Below are 16,365 nucleotides of genomic sequence, written 5' to 3' on the forward strand. Positions count from 1 at the left end.
TTCTGTTTAACTTGATTATTAATGATATTGAGGATGGAATTAACAGCAATATTTTGCAGATGACACAGAGCTTTGTAGTAAAGTACAGTCTGTGGAAGATGTGCATAAGTAACAAGTGGACCTGAACAACCACATGTTTGGACATCCACTTAGCAAATGAGGCTCAATTTAGATAAATGTAAAGTTATATATCTGACTACTAATAGCCTGAATGCATTATATGCCCTAGGGAGTGTAAAACTAAGAGAGCCACCTACCACTTTATAAAGTTCAACTGGAGTATGCCATTCAGTTTTCCAGTTCATAAAAAGTATGCCCTAGAACTGGAAAGAGTACAAAAGCATGCAAATAAACTAATTTGGGAATTAGAAAAATTTAATTTGTTAGTCTTCAGAAGAGACATTTAAAGTGGGGCATGGTCAATTTTTTAAGGTACATACATGGCCTGTACAAAAGATATGGTGCAAATTTGTTAAAGGTAAAAAATCTTTTGCCTGGAGAAAAAAGGTAATAGAAGTCGACAAGCCTTCTTTACCATGAGAACTGGTCTGGGAATATGTGGAATAGTCTCAAGAGCTGTCACAGCAAAAACAGTGAAGGGCTTCAGAACAGGTTCAATGTAGCAAAATAACATTAAGATGAGGTAAGTGTAACCTAGATGCTTGTAACCTAGAGAAATGAAAACTCAACCATTCATTATCTATTATATATGGTAGGAAAATGTGTTTGGCAACTTTATTTTATGTGAGCCCAAAAAAAACAAAAACCTTGTACATAAAAGAGCTGTTATTTCCAGTCTTTACCGGCGATGGCGAAATGGCTAACTGGTGACCGAGGAGGGCACCCAATTCCTAATCTCTTTTCCCATTTATTTTCCCTTTTCTTTCCTCTCAACTTCTTTTCTTCCCTCTGCTGTGTCTTCACCCTCCACTTTCTTTGTTTCTTTCTTTATTGATTATAGTTACACTATATAGTTTGTTAGTTTATCCTTCAATTGCAAGGGGTATACATGTTTTCTGGCACTCACAGTTATGTCACACCTGTATTATAAGCTTAGGGCTTAGATATGAGTCTTATTAAGGATACAACACACATGTGACCTAGTGCACATTCTCTTCTGCCCCTCCCCCCATCTTCATGTGTTTCTTCCTCTTTCAAGTCTTTCTCCTTCCTTCGTTTCCACTTCTTTTCCCTGAGCTGTATGTTTGTCGGTGTGTCTGTGTTTGATTATACATTCATTTTTGTGACACAATTGGGTTGGACACCATTCTGTTGTCAAAGTACCTTTGGGGTGCATGAGTCCTTGCAGATTTTGTCTGCTGACTATTCGTTATATTGTGGATGTCATATGCTTTATACAGTTCATGTTCATACTTGATGACTCTTCGTTACAATGTCAAACAATGGACCTTGCTCTTTATGTTTTGCCTTGGGCTTTTTGCTTATGGCCTATTATTTTCAATGTCTAATGTCTTAATAAAAACATACTGAACCATAAAAGAACTGTTATACTGAACCTCTGCATGACAAAAGTCACTGTATAGTCAGTTAGGCAAATAAGGATTTTACATGACAATTAGAACAACTTGTCACTGCAACATGTAAATTAAAACTAAAATACTTTATTAGATAGGCATTAAAAAGTTGTCAGATATGTTAATGAGCAGTGTGAGATTAATCACTCAAAAGCACTACGTATAATACCAACAACTAGTACTCTGCCCGAAAGCGGTGATATCAACCCCTCAGAAAGAAAACAAAAGAATAATTCAATCAAAATGGTGACACATATCTGCCATCATGATCATGCCACTGCTTTCTCAACCATAAGGTGTCCCTAGGGACAGAATGAGACAGGTGGAGAGCAACAGTAGATCAATGTGGCAGGGGCATATAAATCATAAAAATGAATCAATAAATTAATGGTATGCAAGTCATACATATCAGAATCAACCAGCAAGTGTCATACAATAAATTGCTATCACATTAATAGTCAGGTTGAAAGCGTCTCAATTGACAAACATCAATCAGTACGAAAAGACGTGGCATGCCCAGGCTCATCCAAGCCACTCAGGGATCCCCATATTCAGGTACCAGGTCTCATACTGTAGTGCCTCAGCATGTTTGTCTATTGAGGCGCTTTCAACTTGACTATTAGTGTGATAGCAGTTTATTGTATGACACTTGCTGATTGACTTGCATATTATTAATTTATTGATTCATTTTTATGATTTATATGCCACGGCCACATTGAGCTACTGTTGCTCTTCACCTGTCTTATTCTGTCCCTAAGGGCACCTTATGGTTGAGAAAGCAGTGGCATGACCCCTATTGTCAGCCATTGTACTTTTGATGTCGGTCTCCTGATGATCCCAAGGAGGGAGAAATGTGTAGAGACCACGATGGCAGATATGTGTCACCATTTTGATTAAATTATTCATTTGTTTTGTCTGAGGGGTTGAATTCACTGCTTTCGGGCAGAGTATTAGTGGTTGTTATTATACGTAGTGCTTTTGATTGATTAATCTCACACTGCTCATTAACATATCTGAGATGGTTTAGGGACCTTTTTAATGCATATCTAATAAAGCATTTTAGTTTTAATTTACATGTTGCAGCGACAAGATGAACCTCTGCATGCATGCAATTTCATGTAGAATATAGAAATGCTCATAATTCTGATGGAATCGAGAAACAGGATGAATAATTATGGCATGCTCCATTGGATGCAGGGGTATTCTCTGAGCATTGCACATCTGTACATAATCCAATAAATCTGGTATTGCTCCATACTATGCACAGGGTCTGCTGCCTAATGTGCCCTAAGGCTTCAAGCATATGGCAAACCCATGCTCACAAGACCTATCCTGTAACAACTGAACTCCTTAAGGTGTACATGACCTCTTACACAGAAGTATTTTCCAGGGAAAAAAAAGTTCATTGTGCTTACCCGCTAACACAGTTATCCGTGTTATATACCCCACTTCTGGGGCAGTTCATGGGAAATCTTGTATTACCAATACAATTTACACTTCCGTGGAATACTCTACATTAATAGAAAAAAATGCATTATTTTTCTTTCTGCTGTAGACATTTTTTTTTATTTAACAAGTGCATAATGAAATAGCACTTCTTTATTCTTCACTACTAACAGCTTCATATTTTGTGACAGTATTGCTTGGGGAAATTACAGTGAGTCACCACAATGAGCAGAGCAGGTCACCATCTGGTATTAAGGCTGCATAGTTTAAAGCCTTGCATAGTCTCTACATGACAAGCATAGAAAGAAAATTGAACTCTGATAGGATGTTGCCTTGTGTTAATTATACTAATTAAAATTGCCTAATTAACACTCTTCATGCAGTTGACATACATACAAAAAGAAACAAAACCTCTTTAAAGCAAAATGCTGAGTTCATTTGTAATTTTGACAGCATTTCATAACTGGAATACCATAAAAATTGTTGCTTCTGTGATTTTTTGTCAAGTTGTTTATAAATTATAAAAAAAATGCCTTCATAATAATTTATAGTTATTAAATTAAAATAAAATTCATTATTGTTTTAAACATTTGCTAACTTATGCTACTCAAGAGAAATGCATGGGATATTTTGTAATACACATTTTATTGTATGCCTCTGCTGTGTTTCCTACTGTATCTATGTTGTTGATGGTCCTAACTATTTAGACTAGAACAGATTCAGATTTTGGGCAAAATACTGTCTGTTAAGTATTTGAGGTATGACCAGATATACTAAAACTTTTGGAAACTTATTGGAAACTTAGGGTCCTATTACACGGCCTGATAATAAAGTGTTTACTGAGTAATTACTTGTTCCAACTATTGGGCAGCAGGGGCTGCACGGATGCCTGTAGAGTAAAATAATTAAGTATTAACTTACCTTACCACATTACCCGATGTCATTGGGCCGTGCCTGTTCTCTGCAGATCTACCTTCTGGTTCCTGTCTCTGCACCGACAGACTGCTGGCCGTACAGCCAGCCAGTCTTGGCCAGTGATTGGCTGAGCATCCACAGCCTGTCAGTACAGAAGGGAGCAGAAAGTAGAGCTTCAGAGACCTGGTAAGGCTTGAGGACACCAGGGAACATGGTAAGGTAAGTTATTACTTGAGCATGCTCCAGTTGTGTTCATCTCTAACAAACATCTTAACAAATGACGTACAAGAAAAAAAAAAAGCCAACTTGCCGTACTCAGTTGCCAGCACTGCCCCAAAAAATAGGGGAAAGGTCAGGATGTAAATAAATAAATATTTTAAGGTTAATTACACAGGTATTACGTGTTTCGCGAACACTTTCCCTTCCTCAGATGCAGTGCATACAGTGTAGGGTATAGAATCACAAAAAAAGGTGCCAACCCTGACACTTTAAAGGCACCTTTTTGTGATTTAAACCTCTCCTATACCCTACACTCTATGTACTTTATCTAAGAAAGGTAAAGTGTTCCTGAAATGCGTAATACAAGTGCACCAGATTTAGCAGTGTATTGCTCTGTGTAGTAGGAAGAATGTTCAGTCGATGAAACAATCATCAGCTAATCTTTTTTTAGGTCCAGACCTAAAATCATTGGGTGCCAGGCACACATTGTAACATGTAATAGTGATGTGCGGCCAACGGCTGATGATTGTATTGATAATAATAACTAGATTTGCATTTCAAGGGAAATACATAGTGCTTGAAAAGACCGCCCCTTTACCAGTGACTTCCAGAGCGCCCCTTTACCAGTGACTTCCAGAGCGCCCCTTTACCAGTGACTTCCAGAGCGCCCCTTTACCAGTGACTTCCAGAGCGCCCCTTTACCAGTGACTTCCAGAGCGCCCCTTTACCAGTGACTTCCAAAGCGCCCCTTTACCAGTGACTTCCAGAGCGCCCCTTTACCAGTGACTTCCAGAGCGCCCCTTTACCAGTGACTTCCAGAGCGCCCCTTTACCAGTGACTTCCAGAGCGCCCATTTACCAGTGACTTCCTTTTAAGAGAAACTTTAATCCTGGGTGCCGTCTCTTTTAAGAGACTTGGGTCGCATCCCTTTAAGACATGGGACCCAGGTCGCTCTTAAAGGGACCCAGGTCGTCTTAAAGGGACCCAGGTCGCTCTTAAAGGGACCCAGGTCGCTCTTAAAGGGACCCAGGTCGCTCTTAAAAGGACCCATTTCGCTCTTCAAGGGACATATTTCGCTGTTAAAGGGACCCAGGTCGCTCTTAAAGGGACCCAGGTCACTCTTAAAGGGACCAATTTCACTCTTAAAGGGACCAATTTCATGCTTAAAGGGACCCATTTAGCTCTTAAAGGGACACAGGTCGCTCTTAAAGGGACCAATTTCGCTCTTAAAGGGACCCAGGTCACTCTTAAAGGGACCCAGGTCGCTCTTAAAGGGACATATTTTGCTCCTAAAGGGACCCAGGTCGCTCTTAAAGGGACCCATTTTGCTCTTAAAGGGACATATTTCGCTCTTAAAGGGACATATTTCGCTCTTAAAAGGGACCCAGGTCGCTCTTAAAGGGACCCAGGTCGCTCTTAAAAGGACCCATTTCACTCTTAAAGGGACATATTTCGCTCTTAAAGGGACCCAGGACACTCTTAAAGGGACCAATTTCATGCTTAAAGGGACCCATTTAGCTCTTAAAGGGACCCAGGTCGCTCTTAAAGGGACCCATTTAGCTCTTAAAGGGACCCAGGTCGCTCTTAAAAGGACCCATTTTGCTCTTAAAGGGACCCAGGTCGCTCTTAAAGGGACCCATTTTGCTCTTAAAGGGACCCAGGTCGCTCTTAAAGGGACCCAGGTTGCTCTTAAATGGACCAATTTCAAGCTTAAAGGGATATATTTCGCTCTTAAAGGGACCCATTTCGCTCTTTAAGGGACCCATTTCGCTCTTCAAAGGGACCAATTTCACGCTTAAAGGGATATATTTTGCTCTTAAAGGGACCCAGTTCGCTCTTAAATTGACATATTTAGCTCTTAAATTGACATATTTAGCTCTTCAAGGGACCCAGGACGCTCTTCAAGGGACCCAGGACGCTCTTCAAGGGACCCAGGACGCTCTTCAAGGGACCCAGGACGCTCTTCAAGGGACCTAGGACGCTCTTCAAGGGACCCAGGACGCTCTTCAAGGGACATAGGTGGCTCTTAAAGGGACCCAGTTCGCTCTTAAAGGGACCCGGGTCGCTATTAAAAGGACCCAGGTCGCTCTAGCGACATGTGTCTCTTTAAGAGCGACATGGGTCCCATACCTTTTGGAGTGACTTGGGTCCCTTTAAGAGCAACATGCGTCCCGTTCGTTTAAGAGCAACTTGGGTCCCGTCAGTTTAAGAGCGACTTGGATCCCTTTAAGAGCTACATGGGACCCTTTAAGAGCGACTTGGGTCACTTTAAGAACGACTTGGGTCCCTTTAAGAGCAACTTGCGTTCCTTTAAGGGCGACCTGGGTCCCTTTAAGAGCGATCTGGGTACTTATAATGGTAAAGATCATTGCTCGGTTACCATGACAATCTTCCTCATGTCAGTGAGACAAAATCATTAAGGACCTTCCATATATTACATCTTCTATTGGCCAATAGTGGACATGTGACTGTAAATGGTGTGATACATTGCCTGACAAAACCTTAGAGTTCCTATTGGCTGCTATTTTTCAGCTATTTGCATATGTGCTGTGATTGGCTGTCAGCGGTTAGAGTGTGGCCATTATTTGCAATGGGCCATTATTTTCTATGGGAAATTTTGGGTCGTTTAACGTAAATTTCTTAAAAACGACAAATCCGATTGAAACGAAAAATAGATAGCACACCACACACCGCCGAGGGCTTTGAAACGCAGTTTGAATGGAATGTGTGCGCAAAGCGGTTCGGGCTGTATTACGCGCAGAAAAATGGCTGGAAGAAGAAACGGAAGAAGAAGAAGAATACGGATTACAATATAGTGCTTTTCAAGCACTATAATTAACTTACCTTACCATGTTCCCTGGTATCTTTGGGACTTTCCTGGTCTCTGTCTTCTGCTCCCTTCTGTACTGACAGGCTGTGGCCGCTTAGCAAACCAAGGGAGTCAAGGCAAACATGGATACAGCCTGTGGCTCCCTAGGGCTACAACACACTATATCTGCCCCCCGTATTTAAACGCTCAAACTTGAGCATGCTCAAATTGTGTTCATCTCTAAGAAACATCTTAACAAATGACGTACAAGAAAAAAAAATGCTAATTAGCTGTACTCAAACTTGCCAGCGCTGTCCTAAAAAACTGTGGGAAGGTCAGGATGTAAAAAAATAAATATTGTAAAGTAAATCACACAGGTACAGTATTTCGGGAAAACTTTACCTTCCTCAGATGCAGTGCATGCAGTGTAGGGTATAGAAGAGGTTTTAATCACAAAAAAGGTGCCTTTTTTTGTGATTTAAACCTCTTTTTTACCCTACACTCTATGTACTTTATCTGAGAAAGGGAAAGTGTTCCTGAAACCTACCTGTGTGCATTATTTTACATTCTTTTTTTTTTTTAAATCCTGAACATCCAACTGTTTTGGGAGCAGGGCGGGTAGCAACTTTAAGTATGGCCAATAGGCATTTTTTTTTTCTATTACTGAAATCCTCAAGTCTGAGAAAGGGAAAATGTTCCTGAAATGCATAATACAAGTACACCAGATTTATCAGTGTATTGATATGCGTAGTAGGGAGAACATTCAGTCACTGAAACAGTCATCGGCTGATCGTTTTTTTACGTCCAGAACTAAAATCATTGGGTGTCGGCACACATTGTAACATGTAATAGTGGTGTTCGGCTGATGGCTGATGATTTGAATATAAGGGTCAGAAATAAAATGTTGTAGCCCTAGGAAGCCACAGGCTGTATCCATGTTTTTCCAGACTCCCTAGGTTTGCTGAGCAGCCACAGCCTGTCAGTATACTAGGGAGCAGAAGGTAGAGCTGCAGAGGCCAGGGAATGCCCGAGGACACCAGGGAACATGGTAAGGTAAGTTAATACTTTATTATTTTATACTATAGTCGTCAGCCGCACGTCACTATTACCGTTACAATGTGCGCCTGACACCCAATGATTTTAGGTCTGGACCTAAAGAAAAATGATCAACCAATGATTTTTTTAATCGACTGAACATTGTCCCTACTACATGGAGCCATACACTGATAAATCTGGTGCACTTGTACACTGTTCAGGGGCGTAACTACCACCATAGCAGCTATAGCGGCTGTTATGGGGCCCACCACATTAGGGAGCCCATCCCTGCAATACACTGGGTCTCCTGAGCTGTCATCATACTACCAAGGGAGATACCTATCATGAAGGACACTATGTACTAGGGGGTAGTATAGTAGGGGAGAAGCCTATTTTGCGGGACAGAATCTATGGGGGGATACCTGGAGAGATGCCTACCATGGGGGCACTAAGGGAGATATCTACCATGGGGGGCATTATCTACTAGGGGGAATACCTGGGGAGATGCCTAAGGTATGCTATCTACTGGGCTGAGGCTTAACTAACAGGGGGATTTCCTACAGTGGAATAGGGGGGGGGGGGGGCAATCAAAAGTTTGCTGTAGGGCCCAGCCCTTTCTGGTTCCGCCCCTGACACTGTCTTCTCTAAGACCCCTATTACACAGAGCAATAATCAGCCGAATCAGCCCAATTCGGTCGGTTATTGCGCCATGTACTAGGGGCCTTAGAATAGACAGTGTACAAGTGCACCAGATTTATCAGTGTATTGCAGGCTGTTTGTTTCAGCCACATCTGAAGGCTGAGTACTATAAGTTTAGTCCAACTATCAGGTTACTTAAACTATGAAAGAATGTTGAGCCCAATTTTGGTACATTGTTTGCCACATAGCATCATATCTTATGCGTTGCACCCCTTTTTCAGAATAGGAAGGAAACTTGTCTCTTTAGTCTCTAAAACGCATAGAAAATTTGGAGAGAAGTCCTGTGCGCCACTTTTTGGACAGAATTCTGGCCCAGACACCTTTGTACATCTGGGCCAGTAAATATATTTTTTATTTATTTATTTATTTTTTTAATGTGTTTTTTGTATTATTCAATGGCACCAATTTGGCATATGTATAATGTACTAATTGGGGACAAAATATAGCAGATCTGCAATTTTTGATGTGGCATTAGTGACATGTTAAGTGTATTCTCACACTTTTGTATGCTTTATGTCTTTTTGTGTTTAATAGCACAATAAAACCACCTTTAAAAATTTCCTCTTTAAAAATGTGTTTTTATGTCACCATATTCTTAACCCCTTCCCATCAGTAATCTGTATATATGTTCCTACTGCATATGCCCAGTGCAGTAGGAAAAAAAATTAAAAAGTGATCACAATTTTTCTGTTACATCAATATGTTATTAATAAAAACTAGAGATCATGGCGCAAAAAATGACACCTCAACCGACACTGTAGGTGGAAAAGTAAAAGCGCTATGGCATTTAGAAAGCGGAGAGGAACATTGCATTAATTTGACCTGGACTTTTGTGCATCAAAGGGCTCTGTCTTGAAGGGGTTAAAGCCATTCCTTTTTTTGTGTGAAGGCCTGTTTTTTTTTTATTTTTTTTTATTTTAGGGTGGGTTAACATCTTCCTTTATAGAACTTTTGGGGTAATGGTTTCGCCTTGCAGTGACTGCAAAGGAGTAGCACAACCCCCCTTCGTCTTAAGGGACTTGTAGAGACCATGTTGGACTTCATTGCTCATATTATAAACTGTAATAATTTTGTTTTGCAGTGTATTATTCATATTAGCATGACGCCAGTATGCATCCTATTTTATTTTTGCTGACAAGTCCCTTTTAACCTCTTAAGGACGCATGACGTACCCATACGTCATGCGCCCGCAAGAGGTGTTCAGAGCGGGGCCGCGCGGCGACCCTGCTCTGAACCGCCACGGTCCTGGGTGCCGCGTGTAGCCCGGGACCGCGGGTATTAGCGGTCTAATACAGTAATCAGATGCAGCTGTCAAAGATGACAGCTGCATCCGATTACCCGATGCAGCACTTGCCTGGTGTCTAGTGGGGTGGAAGTTGTCCCGGAGGAGCGATCCACACATCCTGCTCTGGCCGGTGTCTCCGCCAAAATGGCGCTGAACCCGGCTCGGCACTCGGATGCTTTCGGCTGCAGCAGCCGAATACATCCGAGTGCCGATCTCATTGATCTTTGCTGTATAACTATACAGCAAAGATCTCAATGAGAGATCAGAATACTTATACTAGACGTCCCCCAGGGAGGCTTCTAGTATAAGTGTAAAAAAAAAAAAAAAAAAAAGTGTTGTTATTAGTAAAAAGCCCCCTCCCCTAATAAAAGTCAGAATCACCCCCCTTTTCCCATGTTTTAAATAAAAGTAAATAAATAAATAAATAAACATGTTTTCTATCGCCGCGTGCGTAATCGCCCGAACTATTAATTAATCACATTAATGATCTCGTACGGTAAATGGCGTAAGCGAAAAAAAATACCAAAGTGAAAAATTGCGCATTTTTAGTCGCATCAAATCCAGAAAATTTTTTAATAAAAAGCGATCAAAAAGTTGTATATGCGCCGATAGAAAGTAAACATCATGGCGTAAAAATTGACACCTCACACAGCCCCATAGACCAAAGGATAAAAGCGCTATAAGCCTGGGAATGGAGCGATTTTAAGGAACATATATTTGTTAACAATGGTTTGAATTTTTTACAAGCCATCAGATATTATAAATGTGATACATTTTATATATCGTTGTAATCGTACCGACTTGAGGAACATGGATAACAAGTTAGTTTTACCCAGGGCGAATGGCGTAAAAACAAAAAAACCCTAAATAAAAAAAAATTTCTTTTTTTGTTCAATTTAACCACACATTGAATTTTTTGCTGGTTTCGCAGTGTACTTTATACAAAAATTCAGCCTGTCATTGCAAAGTACAATTAGTGACGCAAAAAATAAGGGCTCATGTGGGTTTCTAGGTGGAAAAATGCAAGTTCTATGGTCTTTTAAACACAAGGAGGAAAAAAAGAAAACGCAAAAACGAAAATTGGCTCCGTCCTTAAGGGCCCTATTCCACCAGACGATTATCGTTCGCATAATCATTAACAATTAACGATCTCAAACGACCACTATTGCGAAAGACCTGAAAAAGTTCACTCATTTCCATGGAAACATAATCGTTACTTATGATCGTATTTGCGATCGTTTTTTCTTCGCTATTTCTTCGCTATTGTGTTCGTATCTATTGCGAACGACCGAATGACATCTTAGTCAATGCGAACGATTTGCGAAACGTTTTGCGAACGAGCAACGATAAAAATAGGTCCAGGTCTTATAAAGCGATCAACGATTTCTTGTTCGGTCGTTAATCGTTAAGTGCATTTCAACCGAACGATTATCATTTAGATTTGAACGATTTTACGATAATCTAAACGATATTTGTCTGGTGGAATACGGCCCTAAGAGGTTAAGGGCAGATGAATAAACTGAGTGTGTCTGGATTGAAAGGCCCCTTAAGCTGCTCTCATAAACAGTGCTTTGATGTGTTTCATGAACTGGTTTATATAGTAAAATATCCAACATTTGATTAATTTGGCATTTATTTTTTTAAGTCGACGTATTAAATATGTATATAACATTAGTACAGGCATTATGCCTTCAGTAATTAAAAAAAAAGAAGGAAGAAAATGCCTATTTGCCATACTTAAAGTTGCCACCAGCCCTGCTCCCAAACAGTGGGGCGTTCAGGAATAAAAAAATAAAAAAATAGAAAATAATATCATAATAATAATAAAATTATGCACACAGGTATTATGCGTTTCGGGAACACTTTACCTTTCTCAGATACAGTGCATACAGTGTATGGTATAGAAGAGGTTTAAATCACCAAAAAGGTGCCTTTAACTGCCTAATGATGCATGATGGGTATACCCATCAGGCGGCCGTTAAGGGGGATCAGAGAGGGCTCCCGACGTGAGCCCTCTCTGCAGCCCGCGGTCCCCGGTTGCTATGTGGAGCCAGGGACCACAGGTCTTAGTCGCCGACCGGCCGGCAAATTAACTATTCAAATGCAGCTGTCAAAGCTGACAGCTGCATTTGAATACTGTATGTGGCCCCTCTCCCTGGTGTCTAGTAAGGGATCTCCCCCTCCGTGATGCGATCGCAGAGGGGAGATCCATTCTAATGAGCCGGCTGGGGCTCAGCGTCGGAATGACGCTGATCCCGGCTCGGCAATCCATGTACTGTATGTGTTCTGCAGCAGACCATTATAATAGAGCACCGATCTGATGGATCATTGCTCTATTATATACAAAGCATTGATCTCAATGGGAGATCAGTGATGTGTATATAGAAGTCCCCCAGGGGGCTTCTAATTACTGTATGTGGAAAAAAAATAAAGTGTTTTTATTAATAAATAACCCCCTCCCCTAATAAAAGTCCAAATCACCCCCTTTTCCCATTTTATAAATAAAAATAAATAAATAAACATGTTTGGTATCGCCCCATGCGTAATCGCCCGAAATATTAATTTATTTAATTCCTGATGTTGCATGGTAAACGGCGTAAGCGCAAAAAAATGCCAAAGTGCAAAATTTCGCATTTTTGGCCGCATCAAATGCAGAAAAATTGTAATAAAAAAAAACGATAAAAAAGTTGCATATGCGCCATCAAGGTACCAATAGAAAGTACATATTAATGGCGCAAAAAATGACACCTTACACAGCCCTATAGACCAAAGGATAAAAGCGCTATAAGCATGGGAATAGAGCGATTTTAAGGAACGTTTATTTTCTGTAAAAGGTTTTATTTATTTAAGAGCCATCACATAATATAAAAGTTATACATGTTTCCCATAGGACACACGGCGTAAAAATGAATCCCCCCCAAAGAAAAAGAATTGCGTTTTTGCAAAAATTCAGCCTGTCATTGCAAAGTACAATTAGTGACAAAATACTGTATAAGGGCTCATGTGGGTCCGTAGGTGTAATAATGCAACTACTATGGCCTTATATACACAAGGAGAAAAAAATGAAAACGCAAAAACTAAAATACGCCCAGTTTTTAAGGGGTTAAAGTGGCAGGGTTGGCACCTTTTTTTGTGATTTAAACCTCTTTTATACCCTATACTGTATGCACTGCATCTGATGTAGGCAAAGTGTTCCCGAAATGGGTAATACCTTTGTGATTTCTTTTACAATATTTACATAAAATTGTTTATTTTTTTTACATCCTAAAGTTCCCACTGTTTTTTGGGGGCAGCGCTGGAAACTTTGAGTATGGCAGATTGGCAATCTTTTTCTTGTACGTCATTTGTTAAGATGTTTGTTAGAGATGAACACAACTCGAGCATGCTCAAGTTTAAACATTTGGCATTTAAATAGGGAAGGGGGGGGATTGTGGGGGGGACGGGCAGAAATAGTCTGTTGTAGCCCTACAACATCCATGTTTTCCTTGACTCCTTAGGTCTGCATCAAACTACTTGAGCCCCGGTATTAAAATGCTGAACGATCGGACTCGAGTATGCTCGAGTTGCTCTCATCTCTAATGTTTGGTATATGCTACTTTGGATTTGACTGGACTGTCTTATACATGCCTTTGGATTTCTACTTCTCTGACCTGTATGTGTCTTAAATTGTTACATGACGTCTGCTACTAAAGACTATAGTGACTATATTTTTATGAGAGCAATCTTTTTTTTTTTTGTTAAGTAGTATACTAGCATAAAAACAATAAAAAAAATGACTATATTTTTATTGCAGCAATCTTTTTTTTTTTTTTTTTTTTGTTAAGTGGTATACTAGCACAAAAACAATAAAAAATTGTTACCTTACTTAAATCTCATTACTGTTATACTGTTTTACTGATTCTCTGTGGCACTCTGCCAAGCCGGGCATTTTTGTGTAGCTAGTTGGGAGTAGGAAGTAGAGATCAGCAGGCACCTAGTGAGCATCTAAACTACAGCAGTGGGGTACTGGTGACATAATATGTGTTGATTTATTTATGTACCCCATTTACCTTTATTAAAAATATTTTTCCCACTGTAAGATAGTGATGCAGTGGCTCAGATTTGTGAAACTGTGCCAAACAAAAACTGATGTAAAATGGCTAACGCAACCAATTACACCTGGAAGCTGAGCTGTGAACGTTTTTTATGGACAGTTTACATCAGTTTCTATTTTACACACCTAAGCAGGTTCAAACTCCTGTTCCAAGGCCTGAAGGCCCTATTACATGGAATGATTATGGGCCGTATTCGGCTGAAATCAGCCGATATGGCCTATAATTGTTCCGTGTAGTAGAAGGCAACGATTAGCTGACTCATACACCAACGAGATGCTGCCTTTGCTCTGTGGAATAGGAGCAGAAGCAGCAGACTGCCGCTATCCCCTATGGGCTGCCTGGACCCCCGGCTCTCACCCCTGCAATAGCGGCGGCAGCGAGCAGGGAACAAGGAGAAGCTTGTTAGAGGGGTCGGTCAATAATTTTCTGTAACATTCGACCCCTATCTCCGCCGACATCATCTGGTCATTTAGGAGAGCCCCATACACCTTATATGGACAGCCAAAAGTATAAGATGTATGGGAACCTTAACTGTGAAAAGGGTAGGAGTACTTTTCTTCAAAGAAGGAAGATTACAAGCTATATTTACACTATATTACAATGATTTCTTGTAGTGGACGGAGAAGAGGAAGCCCTGATAGCAGGAACCGGCAATGCCAGATCAGGTGAGTATAACTTTTTTTACGACACCCTGAACTTTTAAATGTAAAATCTTCTCTAGAATATCCTTTTAAAGAACCCATTTGTTAAAATGTACTCAGTATTCTCATATGTCTAGTAATGACTAAAAATAAAAGACGCCTTTAGTATTCCTAATGCACCAATGCCCAATTTATGTCAATCTTTTATTTTAATCCCTTAGGTGCTTTGCAATCATTGTGTTACACAAATGCCATGCCATGAGTTACAAATGTCTGGTAAGATATAATCAGAACATGTGGCCTAGTTCTGATATTTTTCATGTCACATTAGTAATAAGGGAAAGCAAAAAATAATCAGATTAAAATCTGGTCTCGAATAATAATAATAAAAATATCCAATACAAGATGTTTTGAGCACCATCGAAGTGCTTGCTTTTTCAGCACATACTAAAATTGGAATGACACAAAGAAGATTAGCACGAGCCCTATGCAAGTATGACACAAATTTGTAACGCGTTACACAGTGGCGTCGCTAGGCAGTTTTATTCGGGGCTCATGCCCCGAATAAAATGCCTGCTGCCCCGGATTTCTTCAGCCCCGCTCTTGCGAGCCAGATGCGGCTCTTTTGATGGCCGCATCTGGCTCGCAGATCGCGGCTGCTGCCCGCCTCGCCAGCTGCTCATCTTATCTACTGCCCACCCGTAGCGCCCGCCGTGCATGCTGCTCCAATCCAACGGAGACAGGAAGTGCGGGGCCGCTGCGGCGGGCCGTGGCGCACGCGCTGATTGGATGCGTACACCACGGCCCGCCGCAGCGCAGCACATCCGGCGGCCGCTACGAGCGGCCAGTAGGTGAAACTCGGTGGAGGTGAGGTGAGGTGGAGGTGACTGTGGAGGTGAGGAGGCATGGGGGAGAGAAGCATGGGGGAAGAGAGGTATGGGGGAGAGGACCACGGGGGAGAGAAGTATCTGGGGGAGAGGAGCAAGGGGGGAGAAAAGCGTGGTGTAGAGAAGCATATGGGGGAGAAAAGCGCATGGGGGAAGAGAAGCAAGGGGGAAGAAAAGCATGGTGGAGAGAAGCATGGGGGGAGAAAAGCATGGGGGAGAGAAGCATGGGGGAGAGAAGCATATGGGGGAGAGAAGCATGGGGGGAGAAAAGCATGGGGGAAGAGAAGCAAGGGGGAAGAAAAGCATGGTGTAGAGAAGCATATGGGGGAGAAAAGCATATGGGGGAGAGAAGCAAGGGGGAAGAAAAGCATGGTGGAGAGAAGCATATGTGGGAGAAAAGCATGGGGGAGAGAAGCATATGTGGGAGAAAAGCATGGGGGAGAGAAGCATATGGGGGGAGAAGCATATGGGGGAGAGAAGCATGGGGGGAGAAAAGCAGGGGGGAAGAGAAGCAAGGGGGAAGAAAAGCATGGTGTAGAGAAGCATATGGGGGAGAAAAGCATATGGGGGAGAGAAGCAAGGGGGAAGAAAAGCATGGTGGAGAGAAGCATATGTGGGAGAAAAGCATGGGGGAGAGAAGCATATGTGGGAGAAAAGCATGGGGGAGAGAAGCATATGGGGGGAGAAGCATATGGGGGAGAGAAGCATGGGGGGAGAAAAGCATGGGGGAAGAGAAGCAAGGGGGAAGAAAAGCATGGTGTAGAGAAGCATATGGGGGAGAAAAGCATATGGGGGAGAGA

The 16,365-nt window shown here is 41.4% G+C and overlaps 1 pseudogene; it reads left to right on the forward strand.

The window, feature by feature from the left end:
- The first annotated feature begins 15,105 nt into the window (after positions 1-15,105).
- LOC138781819 (U6 spliceosomal RNA) lies at positions 15,106-15,206 on the forward strand (annotated as a pseudogene).
- Positions 15,207-16,365: the final 1,159 nt, after the last annotated feature.

This window comes from Dendropsophus ebraccatus, chromosome 1 (genome assembly GCF_027789765.1).
Source record: "Dendropsophus ebraccatus isolate aDenEbr1 chromosome 1, aDenEbr1.pat, whole genome shotgun sequence".
In the NCBI taxonomy this organism is placed as follows: Eukaryota; Metazoa; Chordata; class Amphibia; order Anura; family Hylidae; genus Dendropsophus; species Dendropsophus ebraccatus.